This window comes from Lissotriton helveticus (genome assembly GCF_964261635.1).
Source record: "Lissotriton helveticus chromosome 1_1 unlocalized genomic scaffold, aLisHel1.1 SUPER_1_unloc_10, whole genome shotgun sequence".
Taxonomy (NCBI): domain Eukaryota; kingdom Metazoa; phylum Chordata; class Amphibia; order Caudata; family Salamandridae; genus Lissotriton; species Lissotriton helveticus.
In genome coordinates this window covers 3,438,519-3,456,597 of record NW_027611649.1, presented here as the reverse complement: position 1 = coordinate 3,456,597, position 18,079 = coordinate 3,438,519, and positions in this window count along the sequence as shown.

Here is an 18,079-nt window from a genome sequence, read left to right as displayed (position 1 = left end):
ATGTGGCTGAAACCCGTATATTGGTGGTCGAGGATGAGGCACATACCACTGCTAGCAAATGTGGAGGAATGGAAAAGGTGTTGGAGGTGATCAAGGCCAAGGCGGAAGATTTGGAGGCCAGATGGCGCCGCAATAACGTCCGTATAGCGGGGGTCCCTGAAACAACCAATACGGGCCGCATGGAGACATATGTTGAGGAGCTGTGTCGAGCGATTTTTGGAGTGGAACAGCTATCTCCGCTCTTCATTGTTGAGCGAGCACACAGATCGCTGGTGTCCCGTCCTCAACCAGGCACTCCCCCTAGACCTATAGTGGCTCAAATTTTAAATTATCGGGACCGCAACAACATACTACGGATGGCGCGGGAGAAAAGGCAAGTGAACTATCAAGGTAACCAACTAGAATTCTACCTGGATTACACTATAGCTGTGCAAAAGGCCCGCAGGGAGTTCGCCACTGTTAAGATGAACCTGAGAAACATGCAGGTGGAATACGCTATGTTATACCCTGCGCATCTGAAGGTAACCTGGGAAGGTAAAACCACCATACTTCCCACTCCTAAGGTGGCCCAGGACTTCCTCAAAAAAATTGCTGGCAAGCGCAAGGAACAGAAACATGCCGATCAACAGCAGGATTCCGATTGATGAACCGACCGACGGAGACCCCTCTACTGAGATTGTTGGCGCTCCGGGGGGGTGCATGATAACTGTCCTTGACATGATTAACCTGAGTATGCTACGCTGGTTGAGAACTGTCTGACTCCTGGGTGGTAAGTGCATGCTTCCCACACAATATATAACATTTGAGCACTACAGAATGGTGCAGCATGGCAGTGGCTAGATGCCCGAGGAACGGACCGACCGATGGCTGGCAATTGAGGCATGTAGCTGTGAGACTGCAGTGAAGTAAATGTGATTGTATGTTCTTTTCAGACCCTATGTAGCATACGTTAAGATTTTGACTGGGGTCCTGCCGGTAGCCCGGATCCCGGCTCCCTTGTTTGCGGGGTTTGGATTGGCGCTCTCATTCTTAGTGCATGTGTTGGTTGGGTTTTAAACATAATACACTAAGATACACAGTCAAATGACAGACGCCTACACAATAATAACCTGGAATGTACGGGGATTGGGGTCAATACACAAACGCCATAGAATATATGCACAGCTAAACAGACGCAGGTCACACAGGCTTTATTCAAGAATCCCACCTCACTATTTCTGAAGTCCTCAAGATGTGTAAGAAATGGAGAGGCCAATTCTTCTCCACATTCTACTCTGCCTTTGCCAGGGGGGTTCTGTAAAGATGAGGCGGACACAGGAAAAGGATGTTGTAGATTTATTGAAGAGAAGAGAGCCGTCCAGCCAGTAGATAAGACACAGCAGCTGCAACTGCCACACAAGGAACACTCGAGTGGAACCCCCAGCAAAGACCAACAGGTGACATCACAGTATTCCAAGATGGCATGACATCAAGCAGCAATAAATACAGATTACAGATCACTACACACCTCCCCCCTTTTTAATAAACAAAAAAAAACAATGAAAAGAAAAAAAGAACATTAAAAAAAACACGAAAAACAGAGTTTAACAACTTGAATTAACAAATTAGATATAATCACGAAATCTGTTAGGCTTAACAATCACTCTGGTGCTTTTCCTGAAACCATTCTCAGCTTTAACAATTTTAGGAGAAAGTACAGTTGAACGAAAAGAAGGATCTTTTGCAACACGAGATGTGCTCCACCAGTTTCCATTTGACAATTTAACAGCATTTTTGCGAACATCCACAACATGCTGAGATTCAAGAAATTTAGAAAAACCCTTCTTAACTGTGACAGGATTTTTTACTCTAACCAAATCACCCACACAAATACTAAGTGGAGCCCTCTTTCCTAGTTCAACATTACTAGACAGTAATTCAGAAGATTTCTTATTTGCACATTCCCATACCTCCTCCAAATCACACCCTCGGTGGAAACTTTTGACCATCCAAAAAGGATAAGCTTGAGAACAAGCTGTTCTTCCTCTCATAAGTTCGAAGGGAGTCAAACCTGTAGCAACATGAGGAGAAATACGGTAAGACCATACTAGGTCTTTAACCGCTTGAAAAATACAACTTTTAGACCTAAAAGCTGCTTGCACACATTCAACAACAACCCTATTGAACCTCTCGGTTTTACCATTGCTCTGGGGATGATATAAAGAGGTTCTAGTATGTTTAATACAACAGTTATTCAAAAAAACACTCATGTCCTTAGAAACAAACTGTACCCTGTTGTCAGTGAGAATTTCTTCTGGACAACTTTCCCTCATGAAAATTTTACTTAAGCAATCAATGACACTTTTAGAGTTGGGAACATTTATGGGTTCGACCTCCACCAATCTGGAGAGATGATCAACAAGAACAAGAAAGTATTTAGAAGTATTAGGAAGAACATGAAATGGACCAAGAAAATCCAAACCAATTTTCTGCCAAGCCCTGACTGGAGGAGGAATAATGGAATCAGTAACACCGTCTAAGACAAGAAACTTGTCACTAGTGTTACAACGTGTACAATGCTTAACTGCCTCTACAATTTGATTTTCCATTTTTGGCCACCAAAAATTCGCTCTAACATTCCTCTTGGTAATAGTAGCTCCAAGATGTCCAGAATAAGCATCCGAAACTAATCTTTCTCTATAAACAGAGGGAGGAATGAATTTGTCACTCCTAACAATTTTGCCATTTTCCAAAGAAAGTTCAGAATTAATTTTCCAATAGATCTGAAGTTCAGAAGAAAGAGATTTTTCCTTTGGCCACCCTTTTTGTATAAAAGAAATTACTTCTTTAAGGATGTCATAATTTTCAACTGCTTTAATCCAATCGTTTTCGGCGAATGAAATAAAGTCATGACTAATATTGGCTACAAAACACTCTTCAATTTCAGTTTCCCACTCTTGTTCATCAGAATCTTGTATGGGAAGTCTGGACAAACAATATGCCCGTTTATTTTTACCTCCAGGGATGTAAATGACCTTGAAGTTATATTCCAGTAATTTAGTAGAAAGCCTAGCCAAACGGGCGGTCGTACGTTTAATATTTTTGCCTGACAAAATATCGACTAATGGTCGATGGTCAGTTTGAAGGATCAAGGGCCAGATGTAGGTGGCCGTTTCAGGCCATTTACCGACTGGTAACGGCCGATTTTGGCCGTTACCGATCGGTAAATGGGTGACTGGTATGTAGGGGGCATTTTTTTACCGATTCGGTCAAATTACCGATTCGGTCATTTTACCGAATCGGTAAAATACAGATTCGGTAAATTTACCGCATCTGAGGCACCCAGATGTAGGTGGGACTCTTCTGAGTCCCAGAGGCCTTACAGAATCGGTATTTTACCATCCAATCCAATTTGATGGTAAAGTACCGATTCCGGTGTGCATGCACATGTGTGCATGCACACCTATGCCATGTGACAGGCAGACCTGCCCTTAGGGCATGTATGCCTGCCACATGGCACCCAAGCCTGTTTTGGGGGTGCCAGAGGGTGTCAAAGTGACACCCCCTGCATCCTTGTGAAATTCGGTATTTACTGATTCGGTAAATACCGAATCGGTAATGCCCATTCATTCCTATGGGCTTCAAGCCCATAGGAATGAATGGGCATTACCGATTCGGTATTTACCGAATCGGTAAATACCGAATTTTTCCGAATCGTCATTCCAGCACATCTGGAATACCTACATATCCACCCCTCAGATTTACCGATTCTTAATTACCGAATCGGTAAAATTCGGTAATTTTCGGTAATTAAGAATCGGTAAATCTATTTTACTTACATCTGGCCTGAAAGGTCTACCCCATAAGTAAGATTTGAATTTTTCAACACTACAAGCTAGAAGCTCTTTTTTTATAACAGAATATTTTCTTTCGACAGGACGGAGAGTCCTGGAAGCAAATCCTACTGTAAATTTCCTGCCATTGGACAATTGTGAAAGAACCGCCCCTAAACCATTTTCGCATGCATCAACAGTGATCACAGTTTCTCTACTACCGATAAAAGGTTGTAGAGCAGGTGCTTTAGTGATATGCTCTTTTATAAGCTGAAAACCCTTCTCACACTCATCAGACCAGCTAAAAGTGGCACCCTTTTTAAATAAAAGTCTGAAACATTCAGTAGTCTTAGCATAGTCTTTCATGAATTTCGAGTAAAACTCACAAAGACCTAAGAAGGATAAAAGCTGTTCTTTGTTGGAGGGTTCAGGAGCCTCAATAATACTTTTTACTAAACCTGGTCTAGGTTTGATACCATTCTCCGAAATGATATGACCAAGATATTCGTGTGTGTGTGTGTGTGTGCGGGTGTGTGTGTGTGTGTGCTGGTGTGTGTGCGTGTCTGTGTGTGTGTGTGCGGGTGTGTGTGCGGGTGTGTGTGCGCGCGGGTGGGTGTGTGCGGTTGTGTGTGTGTGTGTGGTTGTGTGTGTGTGTTGTGTGTGGTGGTTGTGTGTGTGTGTGTTGTGTGTGGTTGTGGTGGTTTTGGTGGTTGTGTGTCTGGTTGTGTGTGTTGTGTTCATGGTCAGGCGTGTGTGGCCGTGTGTGTGGTCGGGCGTGTGGTCGTGCGTGAGGTCGTGCGTGTGGTCGTGCGTGTGGTCGTGCGTGTGGTCGTGCGTGTGGTTGCGTGTGTGGTTGCGTGTGTGGTTGCGTGTGTGGTTGAGTGTGTGGGTGTGGTTCTGTGTGGTTAAGTTTGGTTGTAGTTGTTTGTCTGGTTGTGGTTGTGTGTGCGGTTGTGTGTGTGTGGTTGTGTGTGCGCGGTTGTGTGTGTGTGCGGTTGTGTGTGTGTGCGGTTGTGTGTGTGTGCGGTTGTGTGTGTGTGTGTGTGTGAGGCAGCCAGCCACCCTGCACCAGCTGCTGAAGGCAGCTAGTCACTCTGCTTCACTGCACTGGCACGATGAGATGCCATTTGCTGAAGGCAGCCAGTCACCCTGCCTCGTTGCACTGGCATGATGTGATGCCAGCTGGTGAAGGCGGCTAGTCACCTTGCTTCTCTGCACTGGAATGAGGTAGGTTCACAAATGTTATGACTTTATTCCTCCCTGGTGTCCCCTCAAGTCTTTCTTCAATCCCCATCCCCACCACGAAAGACTGAAAGACTGGGATGAAATGAGTGACTGGTTGAGAAAAAGACAGCCTCTGCTGAAAGGAGGGACAGAATGACGAGTGGAGAGATAGCCCGTGTAGTACAGGATGGCAGTACCACTAGAAGACAGTGGCAGGAGGAGTCCACTAAGAAGCTGAGAGCTTCTGGTGAAAGGAGGAACTGAGTGACTCGGAGAGAGAGACATAGCCCATGGGGAGGGAAATTAGGAGAGACTGAAGGGGTGAAGTGAATGGAGGAGGCCGTTAAGAAGTAGAGACTCTAGTGAAGGAAGGGGCAGGGTGACTAGGAGATCACCTAGAGTGGTGGTGGGGATTGCCACAAGGATAGACTGAAAGGCTGAGATGAAATAAGTGACCGGGTTAGAAACAGAGAGCCTCTGGTGAAAGGAGGGGCAGGGTTATAAGGAGACGGGAGAGAATAACCGGTGGGCAGCATCCCCAAATGCCACGCCCCAGCTTCCGAGCCACAGATCATAGATCTATTGCATTGACATAGTGAACCCCCACTTTAGCAGCTAGAGCGGGTGGGGCTCTATATGCACCTCTTCTGTCGGCACCATGGCAGATAAACAGGCAACATTAACGCAATAAAGAAGAAAAAAGATGGGCTACTAGTAGAAAAGGGGAAAAAGGATGGATGGATGAGCTGGTGAAAGAATGGGTTGATAAAAGGATATATGGATGAGTGGGTGCATAAAATCATGGATACATTTGTGAGAGGATGGGTGTATGAGTGGGTGAAAAGATGGATGAATTGGTGGAAGGATAAACACTGAGTGGACGAAAGATGAATGGGTGGCTAGAAGGATGCATGTGTGGGTGGGTGAAAGATGGATGGTTGGGTGGATAGAATAATGAATGAGTGAGAGGATGGTTGAATAAGTAGGTGAAAGGATGGATAAATGGATGAGAGGATGGTGATATGAGTGGGTAAGTTGGTGGTTAGATGAGTGGGTAAGAGGATGGGTAGATGTGTGGGTGAGAGATGCTTTGCCCTGGATGGCCTGTGCGCGCCGTGGGCTCGTTGCAGGAAAGTGGTATTCTGTGATCAGACATTCCGGCGATAAGGAAGCCCGATTCTCCTATGACAACTCGCTGAGAGATGCGTTTCACACATTTTCTTTAAAAACAGTAAAAACGCAGAGGAACAGAAATGGTGACAGGAATAATTTGCTTTCAGTTTGACTGCGACTTGGTATGAAGGCAGGAGGCAATGAATGCTCGGGTTCCGCATCAGTGCAACACTCTGGACCGGCTTCTGGTGGGGAAGGCAGGAAAGTGGCACGCGCTCCACATAGTACAGCGCAGCGCGGGGTTGTCAGCTGTAAGTAAAACAAGCCTTTGTTGATCACAAACAGTAAATATGTTGGCTCAACACTTTTAACGCGGCAGCAGATGCAGCTCACGTCTGCAAAACATTCCTAAGCAAACAGACGGAGGTGTCAATAAACACCCCCCCACCCTCCACTCCACAAGCAAACCCAAGGAATTCTTCTGGTCGAGCAAGGGGAGCCCAAGAACACGTATCTCACGTATCCCTCAAACGCTCGAAAAACAAGTGCACTTTTATCAGAAACTAAAGGTGTTTTGTAAAATAAAATTTAAAAAGCCAGGTAGCTGCGCTGCAACTCAAATGGTATCTTGGATGCAGGCTTTGGTAAGGCTGCAAGACAAGCTGTGCTTCTACTTTGCACAGTGAAATTACTGCTTCCTGCACCGAGATACTGTGCCCTGGTGAAAGGCTCACACTAGGAGGTGCTGCTTCCAAAAACAAACATGACGGCGTCCAGCAGAGCAGGGGTGACATCGGGCAACGCTCCCCCCTCCCTCTCTACAAGACAGGGGAACAGAGAGTGGAGCTGGAAGCCCGCACACATCTGAATGCAGCCAGCCAGCTGCTTGTAAGGTACTCACAGCTGTGAGGCTCCCAGATTCTGTAGTGAACAGAGTACTAGAGGTGTTGTTTTTAAGTTTCGCCTATTATCATTCGCTTGCGAATGTAATAGGCGAGAATTCAAGTGCTCCATCGACTCGTCAAACCACTGCGGTTTTTTCACAGTGCATGTGAGTCATGTGACCACAAAAGCGGGTCACGTGACCACACAAGCACGCGCATCTCCCTAATCCGCCTGCCACACTTCTCCCCTTGCTCGCATTCCCGCCCCCCCACCAGGCTCTCCCGCCCCCATCCGGCTTCCCTCCACGCATCTCCCTAATCCGCCTGCCACACTTCTCCTCCCCTCGCTCGCATTCCCGCATCACCACCAGGCTCTCCTGCCCCCATCCGGCTTCCCTCCACGCATCTCCCTAATCCGCCTGCCACACTTCTCCTCCCCTCGCTCGCATTCCCGCCCCCCCACCAGGCTCTCCCGCCCCCATCCGGCTTCCCCCCATGCATCTCCCTAATCCGTCTGCCACACTTCTCCTCCCCTCACTCGCATTCCCGCCCCCCCACCAGGCTCTTCCGCCCCATCCGGCTTCCCTCTGGCCATTTGCCAGCATTGCGAGGCCATTTGCCAGGAGCTCTCCCCCGCCCGCAGCTTGACAATGTAAACTCCTATCGCTACAATACGTATCAGTTTGCAGTTTAGTAATCTCTCTTAAACTGCCTATGCACTCCCACCCACACAGAAATAGTACTGCGACTTCCTCATTTCTATCTATGTTTGCATCTGTTTCTCACTAGAGCTAGGGGTTGCACACGCTTCCCGTGGCACAGTCGTACTCCGTTAACATATTGGATTCTACGCATGCCCGCCCAGTGAAGCCCCCAGGCACCTCGGGTGTAACCCCACCCTCTCGCAGATGCGGGACTGCGGGACTCCTGATTATGGTTACCAAAGGACTTGTAATGCAGTCTGTTCTCTAGGAACGTTTACCTTGCCATCAAGTCCAATGAAACAGTATTTGAAATGAGCAGCAGTGGCCGACTGCATCACCACATGCCGCCGGAGCTTAACGCAGGAACTTTTAACCACAGCGGGCAGCACCTCATCTGTTTACTTGTTATGTAGTGAAATGTGCGACAAGGTGCGTGGCAAAATTAAGAGTGGGTTTGTGACAAAATCTTAATTGAGGGCGGTCGCTCTACACGCATGACTGTGACATTCTAAGCATTGACTCTTGAGGCTAGAACCAAAATCGTTCATTGTGATGATATGAAAGTCCCGGGTTCAAATCCAGGCACGGCCATCCCACCCCTTCATCCAGTCAAGGTCAACCAAAAAAAGAACAGGCAGTCCCGTATGAGCTCACCAGAGAGGGGAATCATGTACTCTCGATCAAAGCGCTATAGCGCATTCCCGTTTGAGATGCTAATCAACAACCAGTCAAACATCACTGGCTCAGGTTTCATCATCGGGCCGGCCCCAGAAAGCAGGCACATAATTATATTATTGACATTTCACGGGCGGGGCCTTGGAGTACGCTTTACACACTAGAACCACCACTCCCCTCGGCCCCTCCCCTACAGGAAGGCTCTGACACGCACCACACCCCCTCCCGGGAGCTCCTGCCCGGCCTGTGGTGCAGGCGAGAGGCAGTCTTGACTTCTTCGCCAGTCTCTGGGCCACTTAGATTTCTGTGGGAATCCAAAAAGACCTTAAGCAAAACAAGCACTGCCGTTGCCAATAGGTTTCGCATTTGGAAAGTTGGAGCTATTGGTTTTGTAAATGACATTTTATATTGATATATCGTTATTGGCATTGTCAATAACAATATATAAATATAAAATGTCATTTACAAAACCAATAGCTCCAACTTTCCAAATGCGAAACCTATTGGCAACGCCAGTGCTTGTTTTAATTGAAAGGACATGCTTTGAGACCTGGAGGAGGGTGAGGGACGACTCTGCGTGTTACTAAAATAACAAGCGCAGCATAGGCAGTGTGCTGTGCTGCTTACGAAAAATTTAAAATATTGAAAACAAAGATGCAGCTCGCAAACATCAGAGCAAAGCCTTTACGGCAAACACAGGTATTCACAGAGCGAGAGACCGTCAGCGGCACAGCAGTTAGAGCTGGGGATCTGTGTTCGAGCCTCGGCGTCGGCACATCCTGCTGAATATGGACAAATCCCTTATTCTTTGCCTCTGGCCGCCCAAAATGCAACTGTGAGTGAATATTACTCGATTCACTCACTTGTGGAGAAGGGAATGCCGAGTCTGCCTTACTAGATTTATACCTGTGTCCGAATGAACACGGTATTGTGCCAGCGGCTGAACCATAGCACATGAGCCTCTGTCAGGGATTCTGTGTTCTAGTCCCAATTTTGTTTCTACAAAATATTATAACCTAGAGATTTAGTGGAGTTCCATGCGTTAAGGTGCGATGGGAGTTCATGTCCTAGTTTGCCTTCTAAATAGAAGACAAGGACTGGAATTCTATGTCAGGAGCGGAGGCTTCTGATTAGGCTGTTCTTTCTCGTTTATTTCCACTCCAGCAGCCATAAAAGATATCAACATTAGTAACAAAAACCACATTTCCCATGAGCATCAGGGAAAATTGGAAACAGAAAATGTCCCGCACTTTGACCAATCCCAGGTCAGGGCTCCTCATAACTTCCCCTTCTGGCACTCTATCTTCCTCTTTCTTCGCTGCTCCAGCAGCAGACAGATGAGTGTTTTTGTTTTCTTGTGTTTATAACTGTTACCTGATATGTACAAAATTTCTGCTTAGATTCGCAATCTGCCGCGTTGGGTTTGGGGGCGGCGACTGCGTGTGAGGGCCGCGGGAGCGATCGTCGCTCCTTTCGCGGTGGTGTCCTTTTCGGCTCTGTACACGGGCGGCCTCCGGCCGCTAGGGGACCGCGCGCCTGTGCTGCCGCTCTGAGGAGCTTGACCCCCCGCGAAGTGCGAGTCGTTGAGTACGCTTCGTGCCTTCCGTCGACGAAGCGACCTAACGGTCTCGCGCACCGTGAGGGAAGTTCGGCAGGTACTATTGGCAGCTCTATTGGCATTATATACAACAGAGCCCTGCCCGGAGCCTGAACACCCGTGCTGCGGGTAAGGTGTTGCTTCGATTCTGGGACCGGCCCGGGCAGTTTTGTGTGCCTCATAACGGAGGCTGGTGGGTCCCGATTACACTTGCCTTGACCCCGCTGTGGCGGGAAGACCTTTCCATTCGGGCTTTGCCCCATCTTAACCCCTGTGATCAGTACGACCTTCCTGCACTCCAGGATGGAGTACGACGAATATTATGCTGAGGAAGATAAGGAACAGGTTATCTATTTACCGGTGGATGACCACTTTTGTAAAGTCATGGATTCCTCCTTGTGGAAAGCGGTGACGCGGGTTGTCGAGCCCCTGGAAAAGAAGATCAAGCAGCTTCAAGCACAATGCCAACCCCTTGGACATGGGGCGGACGCCCTAGGGCGGCAGGACCCCACGCCCCCGGCCCAAGTTTCACCCTCGGTGCCGGAACCCAAGAGGAAACGCTCTGCGGACACAGGGGTGGATTTGGACGCGTTTCGCGCCTTAAAAAGGCTTTCTTGGAAGCTAAGACATCTGACGCCCCTTCTACCTCTAAGGAGATTCCAACTGCTGACCGGGGGGATAGTCATGGTGACGGGGATACTGCTGACCCCGACGAGTCTCCACAAACCTCGGACGGGGATGGAGAACCCGATAATTCGTGGGCCTCTACACCGGCCACTCAACCCTCCCATCCAGACCTCAGCGCAGATATGCTCAACCCGGACGAGCTTCTCCACCCACGCTCTTCTCACTGGGTCCCCGCGCCCAAGGTGGCAGCCTACATGACGGCCAGACTACGCAAACCCCTGGATCAGGAAGTGCGTAGCTGCCTTCGGGCCGAATGCCCGCGCCCCTCTTTGGAGGGCAAAGTTGCGGTAACACCAGACATCGACCCTAAAATGTCTACATTCCTCACCAAATTCGTCAAAGACCCCAAAAAAGGAATCGATCGATCTTGGAGATCCTGCCAAGATAAACTCTTGGATGCGGCAGGACCCCTGGCGAAAATCCTCGACATGGCTGAGGACGCCAAAACCTCAGGTTCGCTGATCTCCCCAGAGACCCTTTCCGGTTGGGCGCAAAGGGCAATCATTTTCTTGGGGAACGCAAATGTGGCCATCTCTACTGAGCGAAGGAGATCGATCCTTATTAAGATCGACCCAAAACTGGGAGAACTGGCAACCTCCGAGGCAGGCCCAATGGCAGAGGGGAACCTCTTCGGCGACCCATTCGTCAAAGAATTGGGTAAATTCGTCAACACATTCAACTCTCTCGACAAGGCCCAGTCGTCTGTGAAGAGAATCTTCTACCCCCGTGTTTTTGGAGCAGCCAGCCGAGGCAGGGGCCGCTCGTCTGGCAGACCATACACCAGAGGCTCCAACAGGCAAGGTGACTCCCATTGAGGCCAATATCAAGATCCCGACAAGTTCGGCAACTTTTACCAAACTAGAGGTAACCCCCGCCGCCGTGGTGGAAGAGGACGAGGTGACGGCGGCTACAATAATTCAAGAGGTGAGATTTCAGAGTGTGTCGGGTCTGAGAGTGGGGGGCAGACTCCAACATTTTTTACAGGCATGGTCTTCCATTACCTCAGACGCTTGGGTCTTGGAGACCGTCAGAGGTTTTCGCATAGAGTATGCAGGGCTCCCCAGACAACCGGTTCCCCCCAAGCCCATCAGCTTTACGCCAGCCCAAATTTCCCTCATAGACGGGGAGGTGGCGGACCTTCTTCGCAAAGGGGCAATTGTGCAGACTCATTGGCACCCGGGGGGTTTTCTCAGCAACATTTTCCTTGTAGAGAAACAGGACGGCGGCTATCGCCCAGTGATAAACCTCAAGGAGTTCAATGGCTGGCTAGTTTACCGCCATTTCAAGATGGAGGGCATCCATCTTCTGAGAGACCTACTTCAGGAGGGGGACTGGATGGTCCGTTTGGATCTGAAGGATGCCTACCTCACGATTCCCATCTTTGCCCCCCACAGGCGCTTTCTACAGTTTCGGTGGGGTCGCCGGATTTTCGAGTTTGTCTCCCTTCCTTTCGGACTATCGTCCGCTCGGTGGTGCTTCACCAAGGTTCTGAAGCCTGTGGTGGAACGCTTACGCATAGAGGGCATCCGTCTAAATATTTACCTGGACGATATGCTCCTTCTGAACCAATGCCCGCGGACGCCACTGTCCCATCTCCAGAGAGCGGTGACTCTTTTGGAGTCCTTGGGCTTCATCATCAATCAGGCCAAGTCGGACCTTACCCCGGCGCGGAACATGCAGTTTCTGGGTTTTATGATAAACTCAGTGGAAGCCACCTTGTCCCTTCCCTCTCGGAAATTGTCCAGGATAAGGCACGAACTGAAGCGTACCGTGGCGCGTCCTACGATCCAGTTACGTCACCTAGCCAGGGTGGTCGGCCTTCTGTCGTCGTCCATTCCGGGCGATTTTCCCGGGGCCCCTTCACTACCGGGCCCTTCAGCGCCTCAAGGCCCTTCACCTTCGCAGGGGTCTGACCTATTCACAAGTCGTTCCACTCACGGAGGAAGCGAAGACGGAGCTTCGGTGGTGGATCGATCATATGGACGCCTGGAACGGGCAAGCCATTTTCGGTTCGCAGCCGGATTTGGTAATCGAATTCGATGCAAGTGGCCTAGGATGGGGAGCGCGCTGCGGCGCTGTCTCTACAGGCGGCGCATGGTCATCAGCAGAACTAGGCCTGCACATCAACTGTCTGGAATTGATGGCAGGCTCCTTTGCGGTACGGTGCTGGACCAAGGACAGACTTCGGTGTTGTGTCCTCCTGAAGATGGACAATGTAGCGGCCGTGCGCTACATCAATCACCTAGGGGGGACCAGGTCCAAGGCGTTGTCCGATCTGGCTCGTTCCCTGTGGGAATACTGCCTATCCCACGAAATTTCCTTGTCGGCGGAACATCTTCCAGGCTCAGCCAATCTAGTGGCGGATTGGTGGTCCCGTCACTGGAGGGACACCAGCCTTTGGCAACTTCGCCCGGACGTGTTCGAGGCGATTAGGGACAGATGGGGTCCGTTTTCGGTGGACCTTTTTGCCTCGCGGCTGGACGCTCAACTGAGCCGCTACTTCAGTTGGCGACCGGACCCGGAGGCAGCGGCGACCGATGCATTCTTGCAGGACTGGAGCAAGGAGAAGGGTTATGCGTTTCCCCCCTTCGCGATGATCATGAGATTGTCCACCCAAGTGAGGAGACAACAGGCGGACCTGGTGGTGATCACCCCGGTCTGGAGGTCGCAAGTCTGGTTTCCAGCTCTGATGGAATTTTCTTGGGATTCTCCAATCCCTCTACCCCACGTTCCAGATCTCCTCAGGAATCCTCAAGGGAACCCTCACCATCTCCTGTCCACAGGCAGCTTTTGCCTGATGGCCTGGCGGGTTACAGGAGACGTGGGCAAGTCCCGGGACTTTCGGAGGACGCTGCGGCGCTGTTGGCCAAATCCTGGGCAGACAGCACCAACAGGAGATACCGGTCTGCATGGACTAGGTGGAGTAGTTGGTGTCTGCGATTCCAAACTGATCCCATGGGGCGGACGTTGTCCACGTCCTTAACTTCTTAGCTTCCCTGTCGAGAGAGGGCTTGGCGTACAGGTCTATCAATACCTTTCGTTCGGCCATTTCGACGGGTCACGTCCCGGTTGATGGCAAGCCCCTAGGCGAGCACCCCCTGGTCTGTAAGCTTCTGTGGGGGGTGAGACTTGCGGTTCCCCCGCAACCTCGCTACTCAGTTTTGTTGGACGTCGATAAGGTTCTTAACCTATTTCGAGACTGGCCGTCTAATAGATACTTGTCCAGGAAACAGATTTCAGCTAAATTAGCTATGTTGCTTTGTCTGATTTCATGTCGCAGGGTCTCGGATGTGAGAGCCTTGGACCTTACGGGTCGCATTCTGTCCCCGGATGGGGTGACCTTCCATCTTTGAGGCGTACTAAGTGTGATTCCCGATCGATCTCGTATCCTGCATTCCCAGATGTCCCAAAGTTGTGTGTGGTTCGGGCTTTAAAGGCCTACGAAGTGGCTACTGTTGACATACGCCCACAGGGTGTCAGACAATTGTTCATTGCTCTTACTACGCCACATAGAGCGGTTTCATCCCCTACTATTGCGCGCTGGGTTATGCAGGAGGCCGGTATAGATACTTCCCGGTTTGGAGCCCATTCGGTTAGAGGGGTAATGGGGTCTAAGGCTTTTTCCCTGGGGGCTCGGCTGGAAGACATTATGAAGGCAGCCGACTGGTCTTCCGACTCTACTTTCAAGAGATTTTACTTTAAGCCAGTACCTTCGCTGGCTTCTCTGGTGGTCGACAAGCTTTGAACTAGCCTAATCAAAAGCCTCCGCTCCTGACATAGAATGAAAAATTTCCTAGCTAACGTACAGGAAAGTTTCAATTCTATTAAGGAGGCGGAGGCGAGGATTAGCCCACCCTGTCTTCTTCGAACCCTCCCAGAAATTCTACGTTGGGTCAGTAAGTAAAATCTTTGATGCAATTTCCTTACCAAGTATGTTGCACAGTGGTTCTCATGTCGAATTCACTTATTGCTGGTTTATGATGAGTTATGTCATTGGATGTTTCTCTATGATGTTGCCCATGTAGTGCGTAGTTCACTTCTTGGTGCCTTACGTAGTCTTCTTGTGCCGTAGTTGCGGAAGCAGGCAAGCAGGACTGACAGATATTCTCTTGTGGCAGTGTCGCAGGAAGAAAGAGGAAGATAGAGTGCCAGAAGGGGAAGTTATGAGGAGCCCTGACCTGGGATTGGTCAAAGTGTGGGACATTTTCTGTTTCCAATTTTCCCTGATGCTCATGGGAAATGTGGTTTTTGTTACTAATGTTGATATCTTTTATGGCTGCTGGAGTGGAAATAAACGAGAAAGAACAGCCTAATCCTCGCCTCCGCCTCCTTAATAGAATTGAAACTTTCCTGTACGTTAGCTAGGAAATTTTTCACTCTGATGACATGGAGTCATCTGGTAACTTATTGGCTGGTCTTTCAAGCCTCCTAACTTTCCCTAACCTTCTACCTTTGCTAGAATGCCTGAAGGAAATCAAGGCTACGATTGGTGCTGTGTGATGGGTAGGTGGCTAGCCTTTGCAGGCTTTTCCAGGCCAGTTGATGGCTCCTGATTGGTGACGAGTCAATGATTGGGTAAACCGAGAAACGAATGTTATCGAATTTTCCACCCATGATTGCCCTTGCTATTGCTGGTCTTGTTTTTCTATTTAGAACTGTTAAACTCTCCTGAGGAGTTTGGTCAAATCTTTGTCGTGAATGCTGGTTTACTTACTTTCTCCTAATCAGTTGGTAGTAAAGTGTAGCCGGGTTTACCATGCTGCACATTAGCTGACCCCCCTTCTTACAACACATTGCAGACTCTTGTTTGCAGATACTGCCTGCACTGCTCGATGCGGCCGGCTGCCTTGACCAGGGGTGTTATGATGGACATGAGTGGGCGGGCGCCCTGGTGCATTGGATGAGGCAGTGCGGGTTTCTCATGGTGCCCGCTGCTTGATCATAAAGGGAGCCACATGCACATCCAACCCTGGGCTCTGTGGGCAACCATTGAACGTCACCACTAAACTGCAGCAAGTTATTACTCTCGTGGTATTTTGCTTACAGTACAGGTAAGTGGATCCTTGAGCGTCATTATTGTCCGTGAAAACCACTGGTAAAAAACAAACGGTTAGTGACAACTACTAATGTAAAATATACATTACTCTCCCCCAGAGCTGCGCTCTCCTATGTGTGTGTGGGGGCGGGGGGAAAGAGGGAAGGGGGTTGGCTGACAGCTTCACTAACAACCGCTCATCATCGACCAACACAGCTGTTCCCCGTCAGCAGGGGCTCCCCTGACCTGCTGCTGACAAGAGAGAGAGGGGTCGGTCGGGGTGCAGGAGCGCCGCTCGTCATCCCTGCCTCCCTTGTGTCTGTGGGGTCCACGGTTAGTAGAGACCCTTTGCCCCAGACCGTGACATCCGGGCCAGGAGCCATGCTGCTCTGACGTCAGAAAAGGGCCAGGAGTCCTGCTGCTCTGACGTCACAGAAGGGAAAGACCGGAGTCAGACTCGGTGGTCAAGCGAATGGCTCTCACCCAATGACACAGTTACAGACAATCTCGGATTACAGATTTCATGCATTGAGTCAATAGCGATTCAGGATTGTGGGCTCCCCAGCCCTCATGGCTGTTCAACTGGTATGTGCAGCCGGCCGCCTGTTGAATTTTGACCTTGCCCCTCAAACACCCACCTCACCCTGCCCCTCGCGCCACCCTTTTTCCCAAACCATGAGCCCTGCCGCTGAGAGTCCTGTAGATTCTGGTTTTATAGGTTGGGATCACATTCCCGAGCTTTATCCCATGGTGACAAATTGTGGAGCCCCGCAGTGGGTCCCCTGGCAGCCTGCCCATACCAGCGGGGTGGGGCAAGCTCTGGAGGGATGGGGGGGGGACTTAGTGCCTGCACGTAGGCCCGCACACGCATTTTACCGCAAGGCAGCGCCTTTTGAAAGGCGGACACTGGCGAAAGTGCAGACACTTTCACTAGTACTAATAACTGAAACAAGCAACACTGAAAGCGATCGCTTTCGCGATCGGTATAGTAATAATAAGACACTATTGTCCCGACTGTGCATGTCATTCTGCCGCGATTGTAAAATAAACAAGCATTACGGGAACTCTATTAAATAAAGAGCAAGTCAGGTATTGAGAAACTCACTGCAGCAGCCCGGCTTGGACAGGAAGCCATGCAACCTGTGTTGGGACGGGGCGGGACCGCAAAAAGACAGGAAGCAGACGGGAGCCTACCCCGCGCTCTTGTGCGCGTGAAGCCAGCCAGAAGTGAGCGAGCCCCGCCTGCTGCCGAGACTGACCCGCTGCTGAGGCAGAGAGGGACTCGCGGAAAGAGCCCGGTGAGTTGGGGGGGGGGAGGGGGGATGTGTGCGTGCATGTGTCTGTGTGTGCGTGTCTGTGTGCGCGTGCGTCTGTGCGCATGTCTGTGCGCGTGCATCTGTGTGCATGCGTCTGTGTGAACAGCATGCCGGAATCGGGGCGCGTGTTCACACGCGTGACCTGATCCGATTCCGGCATGCTGCGCGTGCACATCTCTTGTCTCCTGGTAAGCACAGGCGTCGACTATAGGTCTCGCGGCGAGACACGCTTCGCGCTGTTATCGCCAGGGCGAGACCTAAAAAAGAAAAGGCCCCGGATAGGTGCGACTCATATAGGCCATTGTCTCTGATAAACCTGGACGCTAAGATACTGGCGAAAATATTAGCTACCAAGCTTTAGCCCCTCATGCCCAACCTGGTTCTCCCGGACCAATTGGGATTCATCCCAGAGCGATCCACGTCTAATAATTTGAGAACTATCTTTGCCATGTTCCATGTACTGAACCCTGAACTGACAGCCGCTGCGATCCTCCTGACGCGGCAAAAGCATTTGACTCCATTGAGTGGAGTGACATGTTCCATGTACTGGTCTCACAGACTCTCTTCTGAGGCGGAAGCCGGGAGATTTTAGCCTCACTAGCACGCTGTATATTTTAAAGCTGTAATTGACTGTGACTTGCATTTACTTGTAAACGCTCGCTCGCTGATGACACCTGACCGCCCAGCAGATCCATTGCTGTAGCGGAGAGGGTTGCCACAGCAACGCCGCCCTCGGCCACAGGACACGCCCATCGGCGTTGACCACGCCCACAAGCCAGCACATAAATTGATTTGCGCTGCATACTAGCGCTGTCTCACAACTCTCTCCTGAGGCGGAAGCCGGGAGATTTTAGCCTCACTAGCACGCTTTATATTTTAAAGCTATAATTGACTGTGACTTGCATTTACTTGTAAACGCTCGCTCGCTGATGACACCTGACCGCCCAGCAGATCCATTGCTGTAGCGGAGAGGGTTGCCACAGCAACGCCGCCCTCGGCCACAGGACACGCCCATCGGCGTTGACCACGCCC